General features: G+C 37.8%; 1 long non-coding RNA gene across 1 annotated transcript; it reads right to left on the bottom strand.

Moving 5' to 3' along the window:
• Window positions 1-1,495: 1,495 nt before the first annotated feature.
• LOC122219050 lies at window positions 1,496-11,727 on the bottom strand. Its single transcript, XR_006202240.1, has 2 exons — window positions 11,672-11,727; window positions 1,496-1,826 (listed from the first exon to the last, which is right to left on the bottom strand). It is a non-coding gene; the product is annotated as an uncharacterized LOC122219050 (long non-coding RNA).
• Window positions 11,728-27,470: the final 15,743 nt, after the last annotated feature.

Genomic DNA, 27,470 nt, shown 5'->3' with positions numbered 1-27,470 from the left:
GAATGAATGGCTCAATAAATGGCTAGTGTTCAGGTCAGAGTATCTGGATTTGAATTCCGCCTCTACCACTTACTAGCTTGACTTAATCTTTTGGAAAACGTTCTTGCAAACGTAAAATATGAGTAATAATATTACCTACCTTGCAGGCTCATTGTGAAGGTTAAGTTAAATTCATATGAAGCACTGCGGCACCTGGGAGGCTCAGTCTGTTAAGTGCCTGGCTTTTGGTTTTGGCTCAGGTCGTGATTTCACAGTTTATGAGTTCAAGCCCCATGTCAGGTTCCACGCTGACAGCACAGAGCCAGCTTGAGATTCTCTCTCTCTCTCTCTCTCTCTCTCTCTCTCTCTCTCTCCCCCTCCCCTGCTCACACATACACACTCTCTCTCTCTCTCTCTGAAAATAAATAAATAAACTTTAAAAATTCACATGAAGCATTTGGTGTGAGGCTGACACATGATGGAACACAGTGAATACTAGAGATTTGTTATTAATAATCTAAAGTGATGCCTCACACAGTTTAGCAGGTTGATAGAGAAGTAGTTTTGTTTGCTTGTTTGCTTGTTTGTTGGGGGAAGAGAGGTGAGCAGAGACCTTTACTAAAGCTCTCCTGTGCCTCATACACTAATGGAGAAGATATGAGAACTTTATATTTCCAGGTGCCAGTTGATGACTGACAACAGATCATTCCAAAATGGCAGGTGGAGAATGAGAAAGGCCAGTTACTCGTCTGTAAACAACTTTCCCTGCCTTGCCTTATCCCAGGATAATGGGGTAATGAAGCACTTGTCAGAGAGCTGTGACTCAAACAGAGCTGGCTACAAGGGAGCAAGGATTATGTGCAAGAAGTAAGTAAAGGAGCCAATAGCAAGGCGCACCTGCTACCAGGAGCTCTCTGTCTCAAATTGCCATGGTTTCTCCATTAGTGTGTTTTGCCCTAGGCTTCCCAGCTGGACAGAAGGCTATAAAAAGGAAACCATGTAGACAAGGCTAGGACAGACTACTTGAGATGAAAGAACTTGAGCACGGCCAATATGGTGAGCACTGGGTTCACAGAAGGGTGGACTCCCAGGATTGTCATCACAGTGTGGGTTTGTTCTACGGTCTTTACTGCTCCCAAGATTATCAGTAGGAACTGATTCTGAATCACAAGAATCATGTGACAACAAACCAAGAAACCAGGGATTCCAGGACATCCCCACAACATGATGCTCAACATCACTGGGCTGCCCCAGCACAAAGTCTGTCCTAAACCCAAACACAACAGGAAACCAGGGTGTGTTATGTGAAATACCAACTTTCTCATGTTCAAGGTCACCCCAATGAACCCCTCAATATCAGTATCTCCTGAAGGCAGGCATGGGCTTATTTTTTTAAGTTGTTCATTTTCTTTACATGTAAAACAAATATATCAAAAGGGAAATAAGACCGGATTCAGTAAGTAATGTGTGCCTTAAATAATACTGGTGTTGAAAAATAGTCACAACCACTCTTCTATTTACCCATGATTCTTCTTTATTCGGCTGCTAAATATAGGGGCATGTTAGTATTGCTGTCAGCTTAATAGAAGGCATTAAAGGCTCTAACAGTGATGCGAGAAGCTGTAGATAAATCTTTCCTGTGCTGAAGGTTAGTAGGGTACTGTGATGCTATATGCCTGCAGGACCTTTTTTTTTTTTTTTTACTTCCACTCTGCACTGCAGTTCATCAAGGAAACAGTCATACTGGAAAAAAGAAATTACACATCAAATCTAGCAAGTGATTAGCACCAGCATTCCAGAAAACTTCAGCTTGGCCTGTGTTTTCAGCTTCTGCTCCAACTTCATTGCTGCAAGATAAGAGAAAATAATAGTCAGCTTAATGAGATAAATAACATGTTAAAAATCTGAAAATTATATATTAATATTAACATATTAATTATATATTATACATTAATATTTGGGCATGGAGTCTCATATTAAAAAATATTTACAGTAGGAATTTTTCCCCCTTGGGAGCTTTCTTATTCCACAATTAATGGCATAACAAAGACCTGTAGCTGTACAGGTACAGCTGTACCTTCACATTAGACTGATCTCTTGAGAGCTCAGAAGAGCAGCTCTGGCCTCGTTCAAGGGGTTACAATGGCTTTGAGGGGCTGGTGCAGCCTTAAGGTACAGCGTTGCCATATCCCACCCACAAGCTCTCACCTGCCAATCACTTGGCTGCTACCCTTTCCTTTAGCACTGATGACTGCATCATTCCCTAGAATGTAACATCTCAAACAAGGAGGTAAAGTGAAGTGGGATTGGAATAAGTCCCAGCTTTTGCAAAATGGAACACTACAAAAGACAGAGACCGCAAATGAACCTTCTGTTGTTTTCGTTTCATATATTGAGTCAATTGGCTTGATAATGCTGCTGTGTGGCACAGGAGGGATTTTCATAATCTCTTGATCCATCAATCTCTCCATGTTCCTATTTGACAGGGTTAGAGTCTCTCGAACAGGTGATGTAAACTAAACTGAGTGGGCTGGATATCAGTAGATTATACAAGTCAAGAAAGAAAGTTTAAAAGAAAGTATCAGAGATGAGGGCAGAAGAAAAATTTACTTCTCAAACATTACTCTGAACCAACTTTGTGACCGAATGGCACCAATGGAGGAAAATGACCATAACTTTATACTTCCAGGTGTCAGTGGAGCATTCCAAAATGGCAGGTGGAGAAGCAAAGAGGTCCACTGCTCTTCTATAAGTAACTCTGCCTGCTATGCTCTGGGCTGGATCATAGGGTGATGACACAGTGGTCTGGGAAAGCTGGCTCCAAGAGAAATGCGAGCTATGTGTAAGAGGTAAGTAAAGCAGGTAGAAAACCTGAGTACAATATGGCCAGGCAGCTAGGCAGAATTGCGAAACGTGGTTACAGTCTGTATCATTTAGGAGAAACCACATTTGTTAGATGAGAAGGAGGAGGTAAGGAAAATGCTACTAAAACAAGGGAGTACCTGCACTAATGTACTGATTTGTTCTGGCTACAGAAAATCAGTCATAAAATAAGTAAGTTGTAGCCTTCATCATCTGCAATTCTATGAAGCTTTAAAATAAAAGGAGAAAATGACTAAATCGCATCTCCTCCTTTTCTTTCTAACAAAGAAAAACTACCATTTATTTGATTTTCCTGAAAGCACCGACATTTGGTAGCTAATACTACAAGAGATTTAAAGGAATCATCATCCTTTAGCTAATGCTTATGAAGTGTTATGTATTTTATATGCTAAGCACTTTGCATGCATAAATGCAGATCTTCTCCATTATCCCTTGATCTCATTTTACAGAGAATGAAACTGAGGCGCACAAAGATTAAATATCATGGCCAAGCCACAGCATTTGAAACTAAACCCTAGCCCATCCAGTGTTTTCTATTTGTCTTTGCTGCTGGTGTAGTTATTAGTCTGTTACAGCCATCTACGGAAACCCACATTATGTTTGGCTTGTAAATGATCAACCGTCTGTCATCAGAAGTATTTAAACAGAAGATGCATAAGGATATAATTGCAGACAGGATCATAACATTCAGTAAAATATTGGACGAAATGCCCTCGGAATTCTCTTTCCAATATAAGATTCATCATCACATAAATAGTTGAGTCAGATGGAAGAGGAACAGGTAGCCCATCGTCTGTTGTCACACTGGCAAACTCAGCACTATTTCTCAGTTCTTCCTGAACCCACTGGCAGATCAAAGTAACATTTGGCATCACAGTCAAGCAGCTGGTTTGAAATGATACATTATCCTATGACAGGCGGAGTCAGGATTTTCAACATTTCATGAAGTTTCTAGTTTCCCTTGCCCATCTCAGTATATAAGGCGTCAAGTAACTTGGGAAAAACAGAGGTCCAACATTTCAGAAAGATGAAGTTCATTAATAAAATAAATCAATCAATCCTTATTTTTCAGACTAGCACTAAGTCTCAGGATTTTTTATCATGCTGCCAGTTGAACAACACACTTATTTTGGAAATAAGAAAATATAAATAAGAGCTGAAGGCATTTTTAAAAATCATAATTGTGAAGGGACTCAAATTCCAATTGTTTTATTTATTTTGAGTGAACTTTGGATAATAAGTAATGTAGTGCTGTAAAACTTTAAGCCAATGTTACAGAAAGCATTTCTTAGAAGAATGTGCTGTGTAAATTTTTTATTCCCTTTTTATACAAAACCATTCATGTATACTCTTCTCTGCCAAATGAAAGCAAAATGACCTCCATACGTGTCCTTGTAAGTATGACACCATATTTCATGTATCCAGAAAAAAAGCCATTTCTGGGAAATGTGTATAATATTATTGCTGCATACTCACTTTTTTTCTGAAAGATTTTAAATATGTTTTGGACATTGACATAACTACTAACTCTGGTGTGAGAACACAAGATCTAGTATGAGAATTCATTATCCAGAAGCCAGAAGCTATAAAATGTTCAGTAATTAGCAGTGCTATAAACATAGCTTGATAGATAGAGAAGGTAGGTATAAGGGAGGCTAGAGAGCAAAACATTGAATCTGAGGTCAAAACACTTAATATCTGGATGACCCTAGCTCCAAATAGTGATTAGCCCGATCTTATTTTGTTTGTTTATCTTCAAAAATTAGCACATGCAGGAATGGAAGTCCAAGGAGTTTCTGACTTGCTCAGCTTTACCATGACTCACTCCTATACAAAACCCAACATGAATATATCGAGACGACTTGGAAGGAGAGCCCCCAAAATTGTCAAACCTGCACCTCTCACATAGTATATTCAACTGCATCCCTAGAGAAGAAATAATAAGTAAGACCTGTGTCTTTTTAATGACTACTTAGAGTAATACTCTCTCAGATTTCAGTTCTGCCCCCTTGTCAACCAAGTGTAAGAACAAAGAGAAATTAAAAAAAGAGACTTCAGGGATGCCTGGCTGACTTCGTTGGTTAAGCATCCACCTGCAGTTCAGGTCATGATCTCATGGTTCTTGAGTTCAAGGCCCATGTCAGGCTCTGGGCTGACAGCTCAGAGCCTGGAACCTGCCTCAGATTCTGTGTCTCCCTCTCTCTTTGCCCCTCCTCACTCATACTGTCTCTCTCTCTCTCTCTCTCTGTCTCTGTCTCAAAAATAAATAAACATTAAAAAAATTTTTAATAAAAACAAAAAAAAGAAAAAGAAAAGACTTCATTCTCCATGTTGAAAATAAGGGAAGCAATTTCCATCTCTCCTTCATAGAGCATTTACTTTAAAAACTTGTTGCAGGGGCGCCTGGGTGGCTCAGTTGGTTGGGCGGCCAACTACAGCTCAGGTCATGATCTCGCAGTCTGTGAGTTTGAGCCTCATGTCAGGTCTGTCCTGAGCACTCAGAGCCAGGAGCCTGCTTCTGATTCTGTGTCTCCCTCTCTCTCTGCCTGTTCTCTACTTGCTCTCAGTCTCTCTCTCTCTCTCTCTCTCTCTCTCTCTCAAAAACAATTTAAAAAATCTTAAAAAAAACCTTGTTGTTGTAAATACATTCTCCTCTTGTTGAAATGTATATAAATTCTTCTGAAATTTAGACAGGAATTCTGTCAGCTTTAAGACCTAGGAATGTCTTTCTCAAGACTTTGAGAACCATGTCTTTTGAATGTAGATGTCCAAGTGAGATAGCACTCACATTTCCTAGTTTCTGAGAGAGGATAAGAGCCTACCCAGCTGATTCCTACCTCCTGTTATAAAGACGTGAAAAGTGTATTGTAGCTTTGTGTAAAGCTGATTAACTAACACAGGTAGTAACCCCAATTGCTACTGACCAATCTTACTTGAGGATGAATTGAATTATGGTTTATCTTGAGAACATATATATAATGGGTTATATCGACTTGGCTGTATGCAGGGTGAGATTTCTTCCTGTCTTTGCAATCTCCGTGTGATTGCGATATATGTATCACATTCTGGTTTAATGCTTATTCAATAACAAAATTGTTTCCTTCCTCTACTATCTTTAAGATGATTTCTGGATTGGCAGAACTTTTAAAAATTATGTTTCCCTAAAATAGGCAGGAGGCTTACAACCCAGGAAAGTCATTTTGATGGGTTCCATTTCTGCCACGCCTGGAGGTAGGAATGTCCTTCTGGTTATCACTGCCTTGTCTACCTGGATGCCTGGGCAGGGGGGCTACCCATTCAGGCGTTCACAGTAGGTGTGTTTATAAGATAAATTTATCCTGGCCCTCTAGCCAGCTGTCTTTCAAAGCATAGGAATTTTATTTTAATCAACACTTAATAATATCCAGATTCTGAGTTCTTGCCTGAGATTACAACCTTGAACTCAGCAATCCAAAATTTATCAAAGCCTGATTTTGAGAAATAACATTTATGAGAAATTGCCTGAAGGGAGTAGAGGGGGCCCATTCTTCTTGATAATTTCATTTTTACCCTTGAATCAAACCAGAAAATGAGAGTGGCTTCCATGGACAAGACACTGACTTCCCCTTTTCTATGTTCTCATCTGGAGGATAAAGATAAAGGAACAAGATGTGTGTTCCCTAAGATTAGAAGTTTAAACATCAATAGAGGTTCTGGAATTCAAAATAAAATGAACACAAAAAGGCTCATATGCACCACAGCAGCCAGAAAGTCTTAGTCACCTTGCTAGCACTATTGTTATCTTGCTAAGTCTTAAATGTCTAAAAAATCTGCAGAGAGAAGGAATGAGAAAATAGGAGAAGAATTTGCCTTGTGTGTGTTTATGGGCAGCTGGTGAATGATTAGCTCTCAAGTTGTGTTATTAGCAAGTGGATCCAAAAGGTCAGAATCAACTGCATCTAATCATGTTTTTGGAAATCAATCGACCCTCAAGTTAAAAATAAAATAGGCCTAGGGCTGCATGTAGCAGGCGATGTGAGGAGCAGCAGGTCTCTTTCTATCTCATTCCCCAGTATGACTTTCACAATTAAGCCTGTGGAAGGACAAGTGGGTCATAGAATGGTTGTGATCAGTGTTGCCAAATTCACAAGACATGATGAATATAATCAGAAATAATTGTTGCTACTAGAATTTAATTTCTTTGAAGTAACTCTACTCAGAAATCGTTTACCGCACGCAGGGAGTTTGCTATAAATTAGATGGTGTTATACACCTACTTGGAAACTACTGTATTGGTGTGAACAATTGACGTGTATGAAAGTGACCTCCTTTGCTTGTATAACAGCTCATCATTAGCCAACTATTTTTAAAAGTGCCATATAGAATGCTAAAAAAAAAATTCTTTGGAATGTAATACCCCCACCCCACCCTCACACTCAGCTTGTGCCAAATGCTATCCCCTGCCCAGCCTATGGGTTTTCCAAAGCTTGTGGGGACTCTCAAAGAAAATAGAAAGAAATATTAGGCTTTACTAAAGAAATTGCAGTGAATCTCAACATAGAGCAGAGCTCTCAAAGTTATTCTACCAGGTTAAAGCACAGGTTAAATCTTTATGACACTAGACAGAAAGATGTGACCCGATTTTTAATTAATTCAAAGCATTCTCCAAAACAAACTTTTGTTATGATTCTCCTGCTTTTACTTTCAAATGTTGGTTTCCAAGATTGAATAACTTATTCAATTTTCCCTCCTAAACTACCAATAAAGGAGCTAGAATTTGAGGATCTCAACTCCTGTTGTCCATTTGAATCACCGGGAGAGATTTTTCAAACAATCAATGTCTTTACCCACCTCCAGAGATCCTTTACTTAATTTGCCTGGAGTGGAACCCTGCTACTGAGGCTTTTAAAAAGTCCCAGTGAATTCTAATGTTCAGACAGAGTTGAGAACCACCGAATTAGATTGTAAGTGAAAGTGTTGAGTTAGTTCTTTTAAAAGTTATTTTATAAATCTTATGATTTATAAAAACAAGGAGCAAATCAAATCAGATATATTTGAGGTCTGTTTGTTTTTAAATTAATTTCAAAGCAAATTTTAAAAACTAGTATCTACAAATAACATGATTGAAAGAAAATACTAGGTGGGATTCTCTGGCAGTAAGAAAGACAAGCCACTACCTTCAGAAATGAAGGAAAAACCAAGGGGGAAATTCTGAGATCCAGTCAAGGTTCTTCCATGATTCGTTATTTGCACTGCATATATAACTGGAATGGTTTACTCCTTAGGCCATAAAGTCATAAGAATGGAAATGTTTTAGGGGCACCTGAGTGGCTCAGTTGGTTGAGTGACTGTCGTGAGCTCAGCTTAGGTCGTGTTCTCATGGTTCATGAGAACGAGCCCCATGTTGGGCTCCAGGCTGAGCCCGGAGCCTGCTTAGGATTCCCTCTCTCCTTCTCTCTCTGCCCCTCTTCCCCCTCTCAAAATAAATGAATAAAAACTTTTAAAACAAGAATGGAATTGTTGTATAAAAACAGATCGTTTTCTTGGTTGGTGCTTTGCAGGTAAATAAATAAAAAGAGAGGGTTTGAGGAAAATATATGGGTCAATATTACAGTCTGACCACATATCATAAGGAGTTATAAAAAGTTGTCAAACTGCTTCCAAACATGCCAGTATTACCAACAAGTAAAACACAGCACACTGGAAGCATAAAATGGTCTTTTGCTTAATTATTTACATGTCTTTTAACACCAACAGTAACTATCTCACAAATGTTAAACTTCAAACTTTAGTTCCCTTTATGTTGTTTCCCATATGTTTGAAATTTGAGGTTGAAATCACTTTTGGTTAATCTTATCCACTAGCTTGATTTTAAGTTTGTCCCTAGAATTATGATATTTGATGCAAAAATACAAATATGATATCCAAGCTATCCTTTTCTGCAACACGTTCAAAGGTTCTTAATTCAGCACTTACTAGCTGAACCGGATGCCTTTGTTATTTAAATAACCAGCTGATTTTTCTATTACTCTGTAGAAACACTCTTATTGCATAGAAACAGGCTATTTGAGTTGAAGCCAAAATTATTATGTTTGAAAGAAAGAAAGAAAACATTTGATTGTCACTATTGTTTTTTACATTCCTCTGAAATGTGCAAAATTTGGGGGCACCTGGCTGGCTCATTTGGTAGAGTGCATGACTCTTGATCTTGGTGTTGTGAGTTCGAGCCCCACGTTGAATGTAGAGATTATTTTTAAAACTTTTTTTAATGTTTATTTATTTTTGAGGGAGAGAGACAGAGTGCGAGTGGGTAGGGTCATAGAGAGAGGGATGTAGAGATTACTTAAAAAAGAAAAAAAGATCAGATGACAGAAGGAATGGCTTAAAAGCTGGAGAGAAGCTAAGCCTCTGCAGGTTACTGAAGTCAAGAAGCTAATTAATCAGTGACAAGAAATGCAGAGCAGGCTGTCAACTCAATGGCCGAATGGGAAAGTTATGAAAACACTCACCAAAATCAGTGTAAAATTTATTCAGTCATTCCACCTTTGGACATAATGGTTTGTCTGATTTTTTACTGTTACACAATTTGCCACTATCACCCTAAAAGGGCTAGCAAACTGACAAAGAGTGAATATGTTTAATATATGAAGGGAGTTCACAAGTCAATAAGAATACCAGTAGATAAATGCATAATGCATAAACAAAACAGACAAAAATCACAGAAAAGTACAGAATTTTTACAATGCAAATAATGTGATGAAAGATAATTTCTTCTCTTAAATTATTAATATTCTAAAATAGGACTTTAAAAGGAAGCAAGATTTCGATAGGATAGAGAGATTTAGGTAGAAAGCTGGACAGAGTAGTAGAGCACTTAAGAGCTCAGGCTCTAGGCGGTCAGATCTGGATTCAATTCCTGTTGGAGCAGACCCTTCCCAGCTATTTGGTTCTAGGCAATATAATGATTTCCCTCAGCCTCAGTTTCCTCACCTGTAAAATGGGAACAATAATAGTACTTATGTTTGTTTTGTGAAGATTAAGTAAAATAAAGCATGTAAAGTGCATAATACTTTTTAATGTATAATAAGCTCTCAAGAAATTGTCAATTATGATAATTCTCAATGCTGGCAAGAATATGCGAAAACAGCTATAAAAACAGGCTCCTCCTAGGGTAAATTGTTACAATTTTTTAGGAACACAATTTGGCTATATGTATTAAAATTTTTCCATGTGTCCATAGTCATTGAACCAATAAACCTATTTAAAAATAATCAAAGAAGTGATCAAGGGTAGAAATCCACACTTATTCATAACACAGTTTTATGTTTTAATGACTAATGTTATAGCAGAGAGCCACATGGTCTCATATGAGGAAAGTTTTCAAATTTGCAGGAATAGGAATTTCAGTTTAAGAAAAGTGGGTAATGTGCCCTAAATTGTACAAAATATGCTTTGGGAAAAGTTACATTTTATTTGCAGTTGTATTATTCATACTTCTCTTTTGTATTATGCTTATTTTTTTCTAAATTTGGAGGCTGCAGAAGTCACTATCCAAGGGTATCTGAAATGAAAGCATGAGATATCTCACCCCCTTCTTAAAAGCCCTTTAAAAATTACTTATTTTCCCTCACATTTACCACTTTTAGAGGATGTAGAAGAAGAAACATTATTCAATTATCCTTGCTCTTGATTAAGAGAAAATTAAAAATTTCTGCACACAATTTTTCCTTGCCTCTTTGGCACAGCATTTATAAAAATACAAAAAAAAATTTAACTTTATTTATTTTGACAGAGAGAGAGAGAGAGAGTAAGAGAGATCTGAGGACGGGCAAAGAGAGAGGAGAGACAGAGAATCCCAAGCAGGCTCCACACTGTCAGCCCAGAGTCTGAACCTGGGCTAAAACCCATGAATCGTGACATCATGACCTGAGCTGAAATCAGGAGTCAGAGGCTTAACAGACTGAGCCACCCAGGTGCCCCTACGAAGAGGAGCACAAAATGTGAAGTGACTGCACATTTGTATGAAAATTGACAGGTATGTTTCAACTGGTATGCTTTTGCCTATATGCTACCTGCCCTGAGCAGAATTTACCAGGGGATCAGGGGCAGTGCTCAGTGAGCTCACCAGACACCTTCCAATGAGCTATAACTGAGACACCATGAGACATTGGGGCCGCTGATTCACAACACCCACCATAAGTATTATGGGCACTCTTTGACGGTCGAGACAGGACAACAGTGTTTCACATATGTATCCAAAGTGGAAATCACAAAGACAGATATTGGGAAAGAAAGAGTTGGTTTATGATCAAGGTACTACACACATGGGGACCTCTAGAACCACCTTTCACATCGACAAGCAGCAAGAATGTACTTACTCAGCTATCAGTTGCTTCTGAACAACACAAAGTGGGCCAGTTAGTTTTTTTCTTTTTTAAAAAATGTAAATATTGGGGTGCCTGGGTGGCTCAGTCGGTTAGGCCTCCGACTTTGGCTCAGGTCATGATCTTGTGGTCCGTGAGTTCAAGCCCCGAGTCGGGCTCTGTGCTGACAGCTCAGAGCCTGGAGCCTGCTTCGGATTCTGTGTCTCCCTCTCTCTCTGCCCCTCCCCTGCTCATCCTCTGTCTCTCTCTCTCAAAAAAAAAATAAACATTTAAAAAATTAAAATTTAGATATTTAAATTTAATATTTAAATAATTTAATAATATTTAAATAATTTCAATATTAAAAATACTTTAACTATTAATATTTTTTAAAATAAGATTTATTTCCACAACCTAATATCACATGGAAATGGATAACTATATCTCTAATTGTATCTTACATTTACCTCTTTGGAATCAAGAATTTCATGTTCAGGAATAGCCACCATTGGATGACTCAGCTTCACAGAAAAGTTGCCCAGGATGTGATCAGGGGTAGGAGTAAGGAGAAATAAATGTTTAAATTTCATTTAAATAGATATTTAAGCAATGACATAAGTATATTATCGCTGACCACAGTAGATTCTTCCAAATGTAAACATTTGATTTGAATTTAAATTTGATTTGATTTGTTATTAAAAACATGGGCAGATATTCTTGACATAGAAAAAAAAAGTGTCAGTGGTGAATACATTGAGCATGAGACCATATCTTATTTATCTTTGTGTCTCACATAAACTCTTAACAGTGTTTGGCATATAGCATAGATAGTTATTAATTGTCTATTGAATAAATGAATTGTTAAAACACATGGCAGATTTCACAGAGAGGAAACAAAGTTATATTTATGTCTCACTCCTCATATTAGGCCTCAAATTTAAAAGCTCCAAAGCAAAAGAAACCAATCATGCTCAGATCCCAGTATATGCAGATGTGTCTACAGAGAGTAAATGCTTCCTCAGAATATAAAGCATTGTGTATTGCAAACATTAAGAATCTCAATGTATAGGGACTTCATAAGCATTGCAGTCTTACAGGATGAGGGTATTACAATTAGTTTAAAACACAGTGCCATTTTAATAGGAGAGAGGCTTTTTGCTTATATAGAAATGTTTATTGTTGCAGGGGTCTTCTAAGCATTATACATACATTTAAACCTATTAAGATAGAAAAAGGCAGAGGGAATACAGGAAAAGAGAGAGGCAGAATAAGGGACCCACAAACACGAAGGGCAGGGGCAAGCTATTCATAATAAATCTGCCCCCCTTTTTTCACCATCTCTCCTCATTTCAACTTTGGGGGAACCACAGTACCTGATTTGCCAGAGCATTCCTTGTTCCTACTATTGTCCTGGGCAAATCAGGATTATGAAAATAATTGCCCCCCCCCCCTTTCACTCTCACTAGGGTCCTGCTTTGATCAGTAAATCAGTAGAACAGTGACTAGTTCCTAATCCTCTAGTAAAATTCAGAGGAGCCCAACAATCTGGCCTTGGCCCAGGGAGGGTGCCATCATTGGCTGCTAGGATAGCCAAGGAGGTCCTGTTCCACATCTCCTCAGGCTTCCCTCCCTCTCTGTTCCAGCAGATTTTCACAAATGGAGCCTGCTTTTATTTAAAGCTATAGTTTCACTAAATCCCAAACATTACACTCTGTTCCCAACTATGAAATCCTCTGGGTATCATAACATCAAGACTCTTAGCTGCCTAAGACCATCGCTTTAAATAGAAGCATGATCTGGTCCCAGAGCCAACTAGAGATCTAAATAGCATTCCAGAAATCATCTGGAAGTGCTTAGTTCTCATTCATTGAGGTCTCCTGAGATCCTAAGTATGGCTCAGGACTGGACTTATGTACCATTTCAAACCTTAAACCCAGGTAATTGGTCCTGGAGGCAGCAGAATCTTTAGCATACCTAGGCCAAGCTCTAGGGTAATTATATAAATCAGTAGAGTTGCACAATGGCAAATTTTCTTTCTCCTAGTCGCTTAAGATATAATAGGATAAATATCCAAAAATTTAAAAACGTTGGAAACCTTCCAATAAAATTTTCAGCTAAGATTAGAAAAGTAATTGAATAATTATGTAATACCTATTTTTATACTCCATTCCTTCTTTCCAATATAGGCACTCATTCATTTATATCCATTTCATTTTAATCTTTAATTTCAGAAACTGTGTGTTAACTACCCTAATCAACAGACGAGAACAGAAAATGATGAATCCAAATTAACTGGTATTTCCCTAATCATTTATGTTTGGCTTTGGAATGCTTTCTTCTCTTTATGATTTTTTTTATCACAGTGGGTTTGCCTTTGTATTATCCTCAAGCTGACTAAAAATGTAAAATAAAATGTGATAATAATATCTTTGAAGGTTAATGGATTTAGCCATAACAATTTATTATGCACTCACATGACGAATTCCTTACACATATTAGTTTACTTTTCACAACAACCTAGTGAGCACTGGTATTACCCTGTTTCACAGATGAGGAAATCAAAGCACTCAGAGACAGAATGACTTAGTCCAGGTCCAGAACTAGAAAGCGGCAGAGCCATGACTGGAATCCAGGATGAAAGTTTCAGAGACTGTGCTTTCAAAGCAAGGGTAAAGTGGTAATATGCCAGGAAGTTACTCAGGAGACAGGACAGTGGTGCCAGGGTAAGGGAGTGGGGTGCATCATTTTGCAAAAGGAAGAGCCACATATTAAAGACATGAGTGCCTCATTCAGAGATCAGAAGCAGTCAGGAGTGTCTGGTATAGTTATGAAAGGCCACACTGGAGACATAATACAATGGAGCTTATGTGTCAGATGAGAAGTCTGACTTCATTCTCCAGGCAATGAGAAACCAGTGAAGTACGTTAAGCAAGAAAGGGGCATGTGTGATCAGATTTTCATTAAGAAAGAAAGAAAGAAAGAAAGAAAGAAAGAAAGAAAGAAAGAAAGAAAGAAAGAAAGAAAGAAAGAAAGAAAGAAAGTCATTGTGACTGATGTACAAAATATGGAAGGTTGTGGAAGTGGAGTGAGAGGTCGGGGGGCTTGGAAGATTTACATAATCCAAGAGAGAGAATAAAGAAGGTTTATATTAAAGCATTGCCTTACAGTGTGGAACAGACTCAAGATTTTCCTGGGTAACTCTAGACCCCCTATGCCCCAGGATGAGTGAAGAAGCATCAGGTAGACACGTTGATATGACTCCCTACTGATTAGGGAAGACACACTGAGAAGCCTTGGAGAAAATTAATGTTGAGCATTGATATCTCTGCTGAATAGAGAGACTGTGTACTGCATGAGGGCTAGAGATGCTAAGTGCAGAGGACAATAAAATATTGTGTGAAAATCTTCTCACAATAAGAATGGTAACAATGAAGCTAAACCATTAAAATAAATTCTACAGGGGTACCTGGGCTAGCTCAGTCGGTAGAATGAGTGACTCTTGATCTCAGGGTCATGAGTCTGAGCCCCGTGTTGGGCATAGAACCTACTTAAAAAATAAAACAAAATAAATTCTACATAGGTGAGTGGCTTGCTATGCAGTGAGTAGGTGTATGGTGAAGGACAGAGTCATTCAAGACTGTTTATTTGGTGCTAAGTGTTCTGGAAAGCATATTACTATTATGCCTCAAAAAGAAACTGAAAAGTTAGTAATTTTATCATCAGAGCATTATTCAGCATAGAAGGATGAGTGAGATAGAAAGCTCAGGTGAAATGAGACACAACATACTTTTATCCTGGATGCAAACTCATGTCCTGGATATTGTATCACAGATTAATTGGACCTTTGCTCACTCACTACTGTGGGATAATCAACAAGTGGTATTTGAATACAATATTCAGTTGATTTTTATTACACTCTTGATCCCAGCTGCCACCACACTAATATAAAGCCTTACGAAGTGTTTGTCACCAGTGTGGGGCTTTCTCATAAATGTCACTTCTTCTCCCAAGGTAACACGAACTTCTCTAACAAAGACAGATAAATGAGCTCAAACCAACTGAAGAAATCAGAACCGCGACAACCAGAAAAAAAGAAAACATGCAAAATGTGGTTAAACCACTTCTTTAAGTCTTGACTCCACATGAGAAATGGAATTCAAAGCTCTAACTTTGGTGGCCTCCCACATGAAGATGAAGGTGGTTTTCTTGGCTACCAGAAATTATGAAGCAGAGGAAGATTTGTGAGAAATGTTAACATTTTAAAATTGGCAAGAGTGCTACAAATGCTATTCAGAATTCAGTCCTTTGAGATTGCTTCTTAGCTGAGCTATATCTTCTCCTAAATCTCCTTCACTCCATTCATCTTTGGTAAACGGTAACTTCCACTTCCGTTTTCCTGGTGTAGACTTGTGAACCACTCAAGTTACAGTGTAACCGTCTGAAGAACATCCCTCAAAATAGATGTGAGAAACTATTTTAGCAATACCTACAGCAAATCGTGTATTTCATAGGTATATAATGCTGTCATTATGAAAGTGTAAGCCTTTGGGCATCACGTGGATTGTGTCATTCAGTTTTAGGACCTTTACACTTGGCACAGGACCTGCTCAGCACAGAGTACAAGCAAATGATTACTGGGTAAATAAATTAAGGAAAGAAAGAATGAATGAGATGGCTATGGAAAAGAGGATTTTCTGACTTGCAAAATTAAAGAATTCTGAATTAGTGAAGAATTAGGACGCATTTACTGCATTCCTAAAGAACTCATTTGTATGAAATTTTGCAAGTCAAGGGAATTCTGAGCTAGAACTATCATGCACATGTGTTCTATTTGACCCTCACAATTTTTTCTTTAAATTTTTTCTTATTTTTTTTTTAATGTTTATTTATTTTTGAGTGACAGAGAGAGAAAGAGCATGAGCAGAGGAGGGGCAGAGAGAGAGAGGAAGACACAGAATCCAAAGCAGGCTCCAGGCTGTGAGCTGTCAACACAGAGACTTTTGTGGGTCTCGAACCCATGAACCTTGAGATCATGACGTGATCCAAAGTAGGACACTTAACTGACCGAGCCACTCAGGCACCCTAACACTCACAATTCTTTTGCCCAAAAAGGAAATGAATTTAGTTGTGTTTGAGGCTACCAACTCTACCTGCAGGTTTGTATTTCTAGTTTCTCTTGAACTGCTTAAATGTCTTGCAAACTTCTTCTCAGGCACCACCTCCACTTACGATGTAAAGGTGGAAGTCCTTCAAAATCCTTGGTAAGGGAATGAAGAGTACGAAATATGGGTTTGTCTTATTTCCCATAAAGACTTCGAGCTGCTGGAGGGTAGGACCCATCATACCCTAGCAGTTGTATACCAAACACTGGATCCACCTTATTGCTTGAGTCTATGCCTTTGGCATCTGCGTGGCTCAGTTGGTTGAGCGTGGTTGGTTGAGCTCAGATCATGATCTCATGGTTCATGGGTTCAAGCCCCACACTGGGCTCTTTGCTGACAGCTCAGAGCCTGGAGCCTGCTTTGGATTCCGTGTCTCCCTTTCTCTCCGCCCTTCCTCCCACTCACGCTTTGTCTTTCTCTCTCAAAAATAAATAAACATTAAAAAATTTTTTTTAAAAGTCTGTGCCTTGAACAAAACATGGGAGTGATCCAAGTTTTCTGTTACTGAGGGCAGTTTATGACATGTGCTATGAGGAAAAACCTGCACTCAATGACAGGGAGAAATATACTACTCCTACCCATATGTCTTAAAGAGCTCTTCTGCACTAGCCTGAAAAATTACCTACAGAATATCAGTAATTTAAATATTTATTTTTAGAATTTAAAGATGCAGCATCTCTTTTTTGGTGATGCCCAAAAGTATTAAAAATTTTCCCATGCCAGGGGTGACTGGCTGGCTCAGCTGGTAGAGCATGTGACTCTTGATCTTGGGGTAGTAAGTTCAAGTCCCATGCTGGTGTAGAGATTACTCAAAAATAAAATCTTTAATTTTTTTTTTTTCCTATGCCACTAACTCCTTGTGTGACTTAGGGAACATCACTTTGGCTCTGGGCCTTGGTTTCCTCATCTTTAAACTCTGGGCCCTAACTAGATGAGTTCTGGTACCTCCTCTACTCAGATAACTCAGTGAGTCTGTGACATATAAAAGGAACTCTGTTGATGGATAAATGATGCTGTCTCAGAAAAAAAAAAAAAAAGTGCTTCTTTCTTGGAATCTCCCGCACTGAGCCACAGCTGAGCTAGAAGCTGTACCTCCGTCAATGGTAAAGATGAACTCTCCACAGAATCTCAACTGGAGGGGCACCTGGATGACTCAGATGGTTAAGCGTCCAGCTCTTGATTTCAGCTCACGTCATGATCTCGCAGTTCTCGGGATTGAGCCCTGCATCTGTCTCCGCACTGTCAGATTCTCCCTCTCCCTCTCTCTCTGCCCCTCCCTACTTGTGCTCTCTCTCTCCCTCTCCCTCCTTCTCTCTCTCTCTCTCAAAAATAAATAAACATTAAAAATTAAAACTAAAAAAGAATCTTATCTGGAATCCTTAATATCAGTTCTTAACTGTGCTACTTGCTCCTTGTATGTATGAACGTTTATAAATACTACAAAGTTTCACAACATTCCTCTGTGTATTCCCTGAGTATTGTCATATACTCAGTTGGCATTTGGTATATTTTCATTGTTTTATAAACCCAGAGAAAACTTCCTATTGAGTGTTGATCATTAATATCATTATTGTGGGGTCTAAGTACCAGTAAATCTAATACCAGTAAGAAAACAGGAATTTTCTGCTCTGATCTTTGTAATAAGTCTTTTTAGATATGGTTGAAAATTTCCAAATTAAACTATTTTTATTGTTTGCCTTTTCTCTTCCATCCCAGGAGGGATAGACTTGGGACAGTTAGAATTCCTTCCTCTAAAGACCACTTTCTAAAGGGCAGCTTAATGGAATTTTTTTTTTCTCATCTACTCTGTGTTCAGCCTGTTTTGAAAACAAATACCACATCCCTGTGTTTATTCACATTTTTCATCTAGACTTCCTTCTTTCTCAACTAGAAAATGACTTCCCTAAGGGGTTGAACTACACCATTCACTTTTTTCATTGCACAGCTTCCAGGTTGTAATGAAAATGGAACAACATCTATATTCCAACACCATTCAAATTCGGGATTCAAATTTGGGAAACTGAAATTGGAATTGACAAGGAAGCATATTTGTTCTCTGTCTTTCCTTCAAGGGCACAATTATTTGCTTAGTACTACAAGCAAAACATTGCTTTCAATTGTTGTTGATATCATACTAATTCTAATACAATCATAAACCAAAAGACTCTTTCTTCACAAAAGATAATGTTGGTGGAATATTTTTCTCCCCTGTTCTTTCTTTTCCATAGAACATAAGGGCTATTAGCTATTATATTCCAATGGGACAAATAAAAAATACAGCTCGGTATTAAGATTCAGCCTCATAAATATTTTTCAGTCCAATTCCAGCTGTTCCTAATTTGCAACTAGTTATTCCCAAGTTGCAAGAAACCTATCCCAGGACCCAGGAGTATGTCAACAGATGTCAATCGATGTATTACAAAAATTTGGAAAAGTGTTTCTTAGGAGGAACAGGCACAAACATGATGGGGTCAAACTGTGTTCTCCCCGACTTCCAAACACCCCCCTACCAGACCCCATTCTGCTCTCCCCTAACACTCCACTCCCAGCAGCATCTTTGAGAATGTAAGGAGGAGAGGTTGAAGAGGAAGAGAGCAAATGAGCTGAGGACTGTATGACTTAAGATCAGGAAAGCAAGGCTGTCAGAATATGTCAGGAACGGCTGCAATCTAAGACCAAGTTACAATAGGCACTGCAGGCTGTAGGTGGGGCAAGATGGGGGGGCTAGGCAGTGAGTGTAGTGACAGTTTCAAGGTATATGGAAGACAAGGTAAGAGTGTTAGGAGGGGCTCCTGTCATTCCTGAAATGTAGTGTGAAGCAGTGTATATAAAGATGGAGGAATGGAGTCCACCTCCAAGGAAGTGGGGCAGACAGGCTACATACTGGAGGCAGTCCTCGTCCCTGGAGAATCTCATCTCTAAAATCTCATCCCTGGACAATCTGTCTCCTTTTACTCCTTGCTATCTTCCCGGCAAAAGCACATCCTAACAGCCATGGTAGTTTTTATTCAAACTTCAAACCATAATGGATGTGGTATTTACTAAGTTAGAAGTCCATAGAAAACCCCTATGTTTAGTTATGTTATGTTAGTTGGTTTTAGCCATTCCAAAGAGTGAGATCTTTTGCAAATTAGGATAAAAATGCTTATAATACTACATATTTGTCTAATATTTTTATCACCTACAGTTTGATAAACTGTTAAAATGTTATTGAAATTTTGAAGCATAAAATGCATTCTCAGGCATACAAAGCTTCAGAATATTTGCCAAATAAGGATCGCTTTAAAGGCCTTCTTAGATCAAGAAGAGAAACAAATGCAGGAGGGTGAAGTAGGAAATTCAGGAAGGTAGGGGAATAAAGCACTCTGAGTATGGTTTTGCCATTAAAAAAAGAAAATAGAAAAAAGATAGACCATGTAAAAGACAGAAATTATAACCATAAAATGGCAGAAATAAAAATTGAGAATGAAATATATCAACATGATGAGAGGTAATGGAAGGGGCAAGATGAGACTTGTCTTACTAGAAGATTTAGATATTAATAAGGATATATGAACATGAATGTGGACCCTAAGTTAAGGGCAATCATAACAACAAAATAGAATGAATCACTTTTAAACTAGTAAACTAAAACCAAATCTCTTGGGTGGAAAGCTGGAGAGAAAAGAAATTGTAGTAATGGAAAATGTAAAATAATATGACAATATTAAGGTCATGTAGTGAGATAATCTCATACATTAAGAGAAATCTCTATAGGCACAATTAAAAATCAAGACCAGAGAATATTTGGTCAATAAAAAATACACACACACACAAGAAAACGTATAAAAATTGAAAATAAGAGGAAAAGATTTATCTATCCAAAATGAGACAAAATAAAACTGGAATAGCAATGTTATATTTATAAATGGATGACCTTAAGAAAAAAATTATAAGAGACAAGAAAATACAGTATATACTAGTAAAAAAAAAAACTCAATGGACAAGAAGATCTGACCATCGTAAGTATATATTCTTAATAATACAAAGTATTGAGATTAGTGTTTGACCTCTGATTCTTTGAGGGCAAAGGAGAGACCTTATGCTTCATTTTAATGCTTCAGTAGAACTAAGATAGTGTTTCAATGACCAATGGGAGCTAAGTAAATATTTTTAAACAGCCTGAAGAAGGGTCCAACCCCATGGTCATATCTTCCTTCCACAAAAGGTTTCTACTTGATTCACAGAACATATGGAACATAAGGCTTATTGAGGGCAAATGGGTACTATTATTTGATAGCTGTAAAGGAAATGTTCTGAGTTGTATTGAATCGGTCACATGTGGGTAAACTTCAACAAATTGAAAAATCTGAAAAAATGTTCTGCTTATATTTTAGTGAAAGGAGTAAAACAGTGATCACATTAAGCAAGATGAAGCCACATAGGAACATTCTTCCCTGAAGTTTCAAAATAAGAGACTCCTCCACGATGCACATACCACATGGTATATGTGGTTTTTGTTACATTGAGTAAAAGAATAATGAAATAAATTAAAGCAATGAGACAAAAAAGTAGGTTGAACCATATCAAACTGATAAAATTGATGTTCTTGTAGGTCAAGAACTGTTGGATGTGGATCCACCTCATACAAAAGACATTTGAAAAATAAGTCATAGCATTAAAGGAAGTTTAGACAAACAACTGTGCTCAAAGGTAAACATATATATGTATGTGTGTGTGTGTGTGTGTGTGTGTGTGTGTGTGTATGTAGACTCAATTTATAAAAACTCGGTTTACAAAGATGAATGCCTCCACAAGGGTTTTTATCATATTTCAGGGCCCACAGCTGCCTCCTTCTATAGACCATTGCCCTCAGTTGAGGATACCAGCCCTTAGCCCTCAGCTGAGTTTCTTGACACTCTCCCACATCATGGTCCACAACCAAAGATTGACTGACAGTGGGGATCAAAGTTCAGCACCTTTTCCACAAGGGCGGATAACTTTGCAATCTATGCTACCCTCCCTATGAGTTAGGCCAAGGCTCACCTCTACCTGAGAACACATTTGCTCTGCTACTTGTCCTTCTCAATGAGGATTCACTCTCTCTTTTACAGGAAATAGCACAACCTCAGTAAATCACAAACACCTGAACCCTTGTCTCAGGCTCTGTTTCCAAGGAAACAGCTCTAGATACCATGCACTGGGGAAGAGGAAGGTGGCAGCTGAGTGCTCTGATATACAAGAAACTCATTTTTCCTTTGTGCCTCTACCTGAACAAGGTGCAACTTGATGGCAGTTTATTTTCTTTATGCCTATAAAACACAAGTATGGTCAATAGATTCTAAGGAGCCAGTGTGTTTTTTATAAGAGCTTTAAAAATCATCTTTCTCCAAGTGTACCTTTCCTCACTAAAATTGCCATCCAGCCTGCCTCCTACTGCACAGTTCTTATGAATTAGTAAGTTCTTAATTTTTAAAATGATTTTATTAAAAAGGTTACAATGAAAAAATTCAGCTATAGATGACAACAAATGAGCTCAGAGACAGAGGCATAAGAATTGATTGTTCTTGATTTCCTGGAAGAAATTTAAAAGTCAACTGTTCGTGATTACACTAAGTACATTTTAAGAATGAACACTGGCGATTAGATAACGTGAAACATGCCTGGTCTCAAATGCCAGCCTGTCATTAAGGCATCTGTTGTGTCGAAATGTCCTTCTTGCCCTCTAGTGGAGAACCTAACTAAATATGATTGACACTTGATTTTTCAGAACTGTTTCTCTTAAGATACCTGCTCCCTGGCATTCATTTTTAATGTTAAAAGCCCAATTAATTTGCATTTACCCATTTTGAACAGAATGTTCTTTATGAACATATACAGATTCATCCATTCTGAAAACAATTTGGCATAGGCAAACCGTGCCCCTGTTTTGGTTTCCTGAAAAATCTAAAAACATTAAAAACCAATTTTGAGTTGGCTTTTTCTCCTATTCCACCCACCTCAAAGGTTTTCTATTCTACAGTATCAGAATAGTTATCCAATTCCCAGAAACTCCCAAAGTTTCCAGAAAAGTTTTGGAATTGAGAGCAAGGTGGCTTATCTCTCTGGGATGATAGAAAATAAATTTTCTTGGTTTATTCACACAGAAGGATTTCTAATTATGTAGATGAAACAAAAACAGATATTATCAAGGAGGAGGATAAAATGAGGTTTTTGCCTCTAAAGTTCAAGATGACTTCTTTTTTTTTTTTTAGTTTTTTTAACATTTATTTATTTTTGAGAAAGAGAGAGAGAGCACGAGTTGGGGAGGTACTGAGAGCCAGAGGGAGACATAGAATCTGAAGCAGGCTCCAGGCTCTGAGCTGTCAGCACAGAGCCTGATACAGGGCTGGAACCCACAAAATGCGAGATCATGACCTGAGCCAAAGTCAGATGCTTAACCAACCGAGCCACCCAGGGGCCCCTCAAGATGACTTCTTTCAGTAAATATGGCGGCCTCAGTCTGTCAAAGTATTAGATGTACAGTGGTTCTCTTAGGCACTAACCTTTGAGTCTGCTGCAGAAACATGGTTGCAGCCTGGGGTTGTAAGGTGAAAAGCACTGTGGCCTTTCATGATAAACCCAGTCTCTTCCAATAACTCACATCGTCATGGCCTTGGGTGTGTTAGGAGTATTATTCTGCAACATTTGTCTCCAGTTTCCTCATCTGTGAACTGAAGGAAGGCGCATGACCTCAGTGGTTAGTTCCTGTCCTGAGGTAAATGGCTCTGTTATTTGGCCAGACAGAAGTCTATGATTCCAGAGTGGTGGTGTTGGTAAAGCTGATGATGCTATTTCCTTGATAGTTTTTTGTTTTGTTTTGTTTTGAAGGGAGAGTCTTAAGAAAAATTAGTCAAGTGCCAGCTTTTGAGCTAGTCTGCTGGAATTTTATACAAATTATTTACACTTTCTGAGCCCAGTTTCTTTGTATGTGAAATAAAGGGGATAAAACCTACTTTATTATGCTTTGAAATTTAACTAAAATGCTGTCTATAAAGTGGCATGTTATTTGCAACGACATGGATGGATCTTGAGGATATAATTCTTAGTAAAATAAGTCAGCCAGAGAAAGGCAAATCCATATGATTTCACTAATATGTGGGTTATAAGAAACAAAAGAAAGACAAACAAAAACTCTAAAAATTAGAGAACTGGTGATTACCAGAGAGGAGGTGGGGTGAAATAGGTGAAGGCGATTAAGCGTGCACTCAGCGTGGTGAGCTCTGAGTACTGTAAGACCTGTTAAATCCCTAAAGTGTATACCTGACACTAATATGACTGTATGTTAACTATACGGAAATTAAAAAGTTAAATTAAAAAATAATATAATAAAATAAAATAAACATAAATAAATAAAGTGGAACGTATGCCTACTTTTTCCCAGTATGAATTTCTTTCTTACAAAACTTCAGTGACCCCTCAACAAACTCCCCGCCTTCTGCTCACATATCCAGCTAACCCAGTGCCCCCAAGGATGCAGAAGCTGTCTGAAAGTCTTACTTCTGGCTAACTTCAAACGATAGGTCTTGGTTCCAGTTGCTTCTTCAATATGCTGGCCTGCTTCCATTTCCTCACGCTTGGCCCTGTTCCTTTTCTTTCCTGCCTGGAAAACTTCCTGCTGTTCCTTCTAACTGGAGTGCCCAGCAGGCCCCCAAATGGCTTCTTTTTAGACCTGGATTCAGACATCGTGGCCTCATTACGTCTTTCTGGATTCATCAGACTAGAGCAGGACTTCTGTAACAGATACTCATAACTACTTGATTGTCTTCTACGTGACACTTGCCACAATTATCATTAAGTAATGGGCTTTTTTTTGCATATTAATTTCTGCTTCTCCCAAGTAGAGAAGAACGTACCTGCAAAGGCCCCTCACATTTCTCTGACCTTGATCTCCGTGTATGACCAGCAGAGACACCTAAGGGATACTTAGTAAATCTTTGTGAAATAAGTAATTTGTCAACTTCCTGACTCCAGGGTTCCGAGACCTCATGTTGGAATAAAAAAGCTGCAAAATTTATGCTCCTTATTACCAGTAGGGAGTTAGGCCCTTACTTAGGCAAGGTTTTTGTAACCTTGAACCAAATCACTTAACTTAGTGCTCATTTTCTCATTTTGAAGCTAGGTGCAATTGTAAACGGCTTCTCTCAAAGGAGTGTTGCTTTATTCTTAAAATACATCTGGAAAAGACTTTTCACATCTTTAGATCTAAATATTTACAGCTTACCTTAGAAAAACAAATTTTTATTTCAAAGCCCCCTCAGCCTTTGAACCAGTAGGTGAAGGTTAGAATTGCTTTAGATTTTCCCTTCTGCAGCTAAATCACAATCTGCTTTAACTTCTGTTGATTAATCTCTGTTGAAATATCAGAAGAAGTCTCAAAAAAAAAAAATCTCCTTTCAGATGAGCTACTAAGAAATTTAACCCACGTTGGAAACATGCCTATATTAAAATTTTAATTCACTTATCACATGTCTGTAGATTCATAGAGTCAGTTTTCTGAGTAGCCATGCAATGATATCACCAGTTCAGATAGTCTCAATAATGGACACAATAGAAACTTTACAAGTTGACTGAATTTGAAAATAAATAAGTAGGAGAACAAATGGAGGAAAAGAAAGTGAGAAAATTCAACATTTATAGGGTGAATGACCCAACGGGTTTAAAGGAAGCATGCTCTTGACCTAGGAACAAGCTAAAGCCATTTTACGGAGGATCCTTTCCTACCTACCCATCCTGGATATAAAAGTTGCCTTCCTTTCTTCTGTCTTCCTAGTTCATTCACATAGTACAGCACTACCAGGAAACCTCATCAGAGGTTCCAGAGTCCATTGCCAACCCCTAATACTCCATTTTGCAAAAATAAAAGACAATAGAACTTGAATCTCCTGATAAGTTCACTGTCTATTACATTTAGGTGTAACATTCCTATGCCTATTCCCTAAACTGTGTATTTCTTAACCATAAAACATTTGGCTAAAAAGGTTCCCACACTATTCAAATAACTGTCTCTCACTTTCGGCTTATTCTGAGTGATCCTTTATGTAGAAAAAAACAAATAATGAATGGAATTGGACTGAAATATCTCCATTGTGTTCACTCTCCTCTCATTTTGTCATTGCAGACAAGTTATATTTCCTCTTTATTCTTAATCTATAATCTCAAGAGCAGCTGCTTGGAAAAGAGGCTAATAAAAATGGATCAGTAAATACTGTGTTGACACATCATAAAGATAAGATACATTTCAAGTTAAATGTTTCACCTCTCTTAGCAAGAACATAATTCTAATATAAAGGATCAGTATATTCTAAAACCTCATTTTATGAAAAAGGCATTTTAATTTCTTAAAAAGTAAATCATAAAGTACATGTTGGCAGCTACAGTACTTTTTCAGAGAAATGACTTTTAATAATTGAAGCAGTGTTCTGGGGAAAAAAAAATGTACCTTCTGATTCAGTAAGTCCATGAATACTGGACGTATAAACACTCAGCCCAATGGTAGATGTTACAAGCACATGGGAGCAATTTTGATTAAGAATTCAACCTAACATTTTATGACTTTCTTTAATTAAGAAAAAAAAATCCTGTGACCTAAGGTAGTATATATACCATTTAATACTTGTGTCTCCTTTTACTTGATAAAAGTTTTATGTGAAAAATCAACCATTATAATCAAGCACTTTTTAACATGTTGATATAGTTTTTCTTTGTAAATTTATTTCTCATAATGAAGTTTATCTTCTTGTTGAATCATGATGGAATTTAAAAGATGAAAGAGGAATAATTTGCTACCATAGGGAAAGCTCAAAATTTTCAGAAACATAAAAACTTTTAAGATCATCCAGTCCAGTGGAAGCTATGAGTTTAGGAGTGTTTTGTTTTGTTTTTTTGATTTTTTGTTTTTGCTTTTTGGTTTTTTTTGTTAAGCTTATTCATCTATTTTGGGAAAGAGAGAGAGGGAGAGGGAGAGAGACAGAGAGTGTATGTGCGAGTAGGGGAGAGGCAGAGAGAGAGGGAGAGAGAGAGAATCCCACAGAGGCTCTACATTGCCAGCACAGAGTCCAATGAGGGGCTCAAACCATGAGATCATGACCTGAGCCAAAATCAAGAGTCAGAAACTTAACCAACTGAGCCACTCAGGTGCCCCTGAGTTTAGGAGTTTTAAGTAAGTCTCAGGAATCTGCATTCTCTGAAGCTCCCCATGTAATTCTCATGAAATATAGCCCAGTTTTGATCTTAGAGTAAGAGTTTTAGAACCAAACCCAATATCCTACTATTCCAGAGGAAAAAGAAACTCATGGAAAAAGAGTGACCTGTGTCAACAATATCATTTCTGCAAATTAAATGTACACAAAATAATAATGCAATATTTGGAAGAAAATATGCAAACAAATGAAAAATAGTATAGTAGACTATGAAGAAAAAGGAAAGGGGAGTGAGAAATCAGAGGTAAAGCAAATACATATGGGAATAAACTTGAAAGCATTAAAGGAATGAATAGGTTGTAATACAAGGAAAAAACACATTTTAGATGAGAGTAATGTCCTCCCAGTTATATCGATGGATTGTTTCTTCACTTCAGCACCAAAATTCCACAAACAACAGGTAGCATGCTGAAAAAATATATAAAACTGAGAACTTAAGTTGGAACATGAAAGTTTCAGGTTGCCACTTGATCTTGGTAAAAATCCTATGATAGAGATTCTATTTTTTTTTACATTTTTTTAAATTTCTTTAAGTAATCTCTGCACCCAAAGTGGGGCTTGAACTCATGACCCCGAGATCAACAGATGCATGTTCTATCTACTATGCCAGCCAGGTGCCCCTAGAGATTCTATTTTTATTGCTATTTTATAAATAAGGAAACTAAAGCAAGAGTATGGGTTACTTTTCTAAACACGGCCATAGAACAATTCATTTATTCAACGAGATTAATTCAGCAACTGATGTCTTACTTTTTTAGAGGCTACAGTTTTGTTGCCCTAGGTCTACTTACTGATCAAACTGGACACTTCTAATAATGACAAGGAGCAAAGAAATAATTGAAATCATATAATATTAAAACTATTTATTAACAAATGGTTTGTTA

Source organism: Panthera leo, chromosome B2, assembly GCF_018350215.1.
Source record: "Panthera leo isolate Ple1 chromosome B2, P.leo_Ple1_pat1.1, whole genome shotgun sequence".
Lineage (NCBI taxonomy): Eukaryota > Metazoa > Chordata > Mammalia > Carnivora > Felidae > Panthera > Panthera leo.
Note: the sequence above shows the minus strand (reverse complement) of the source record. Positions and strands in the feature narration are given on the sequence as shown.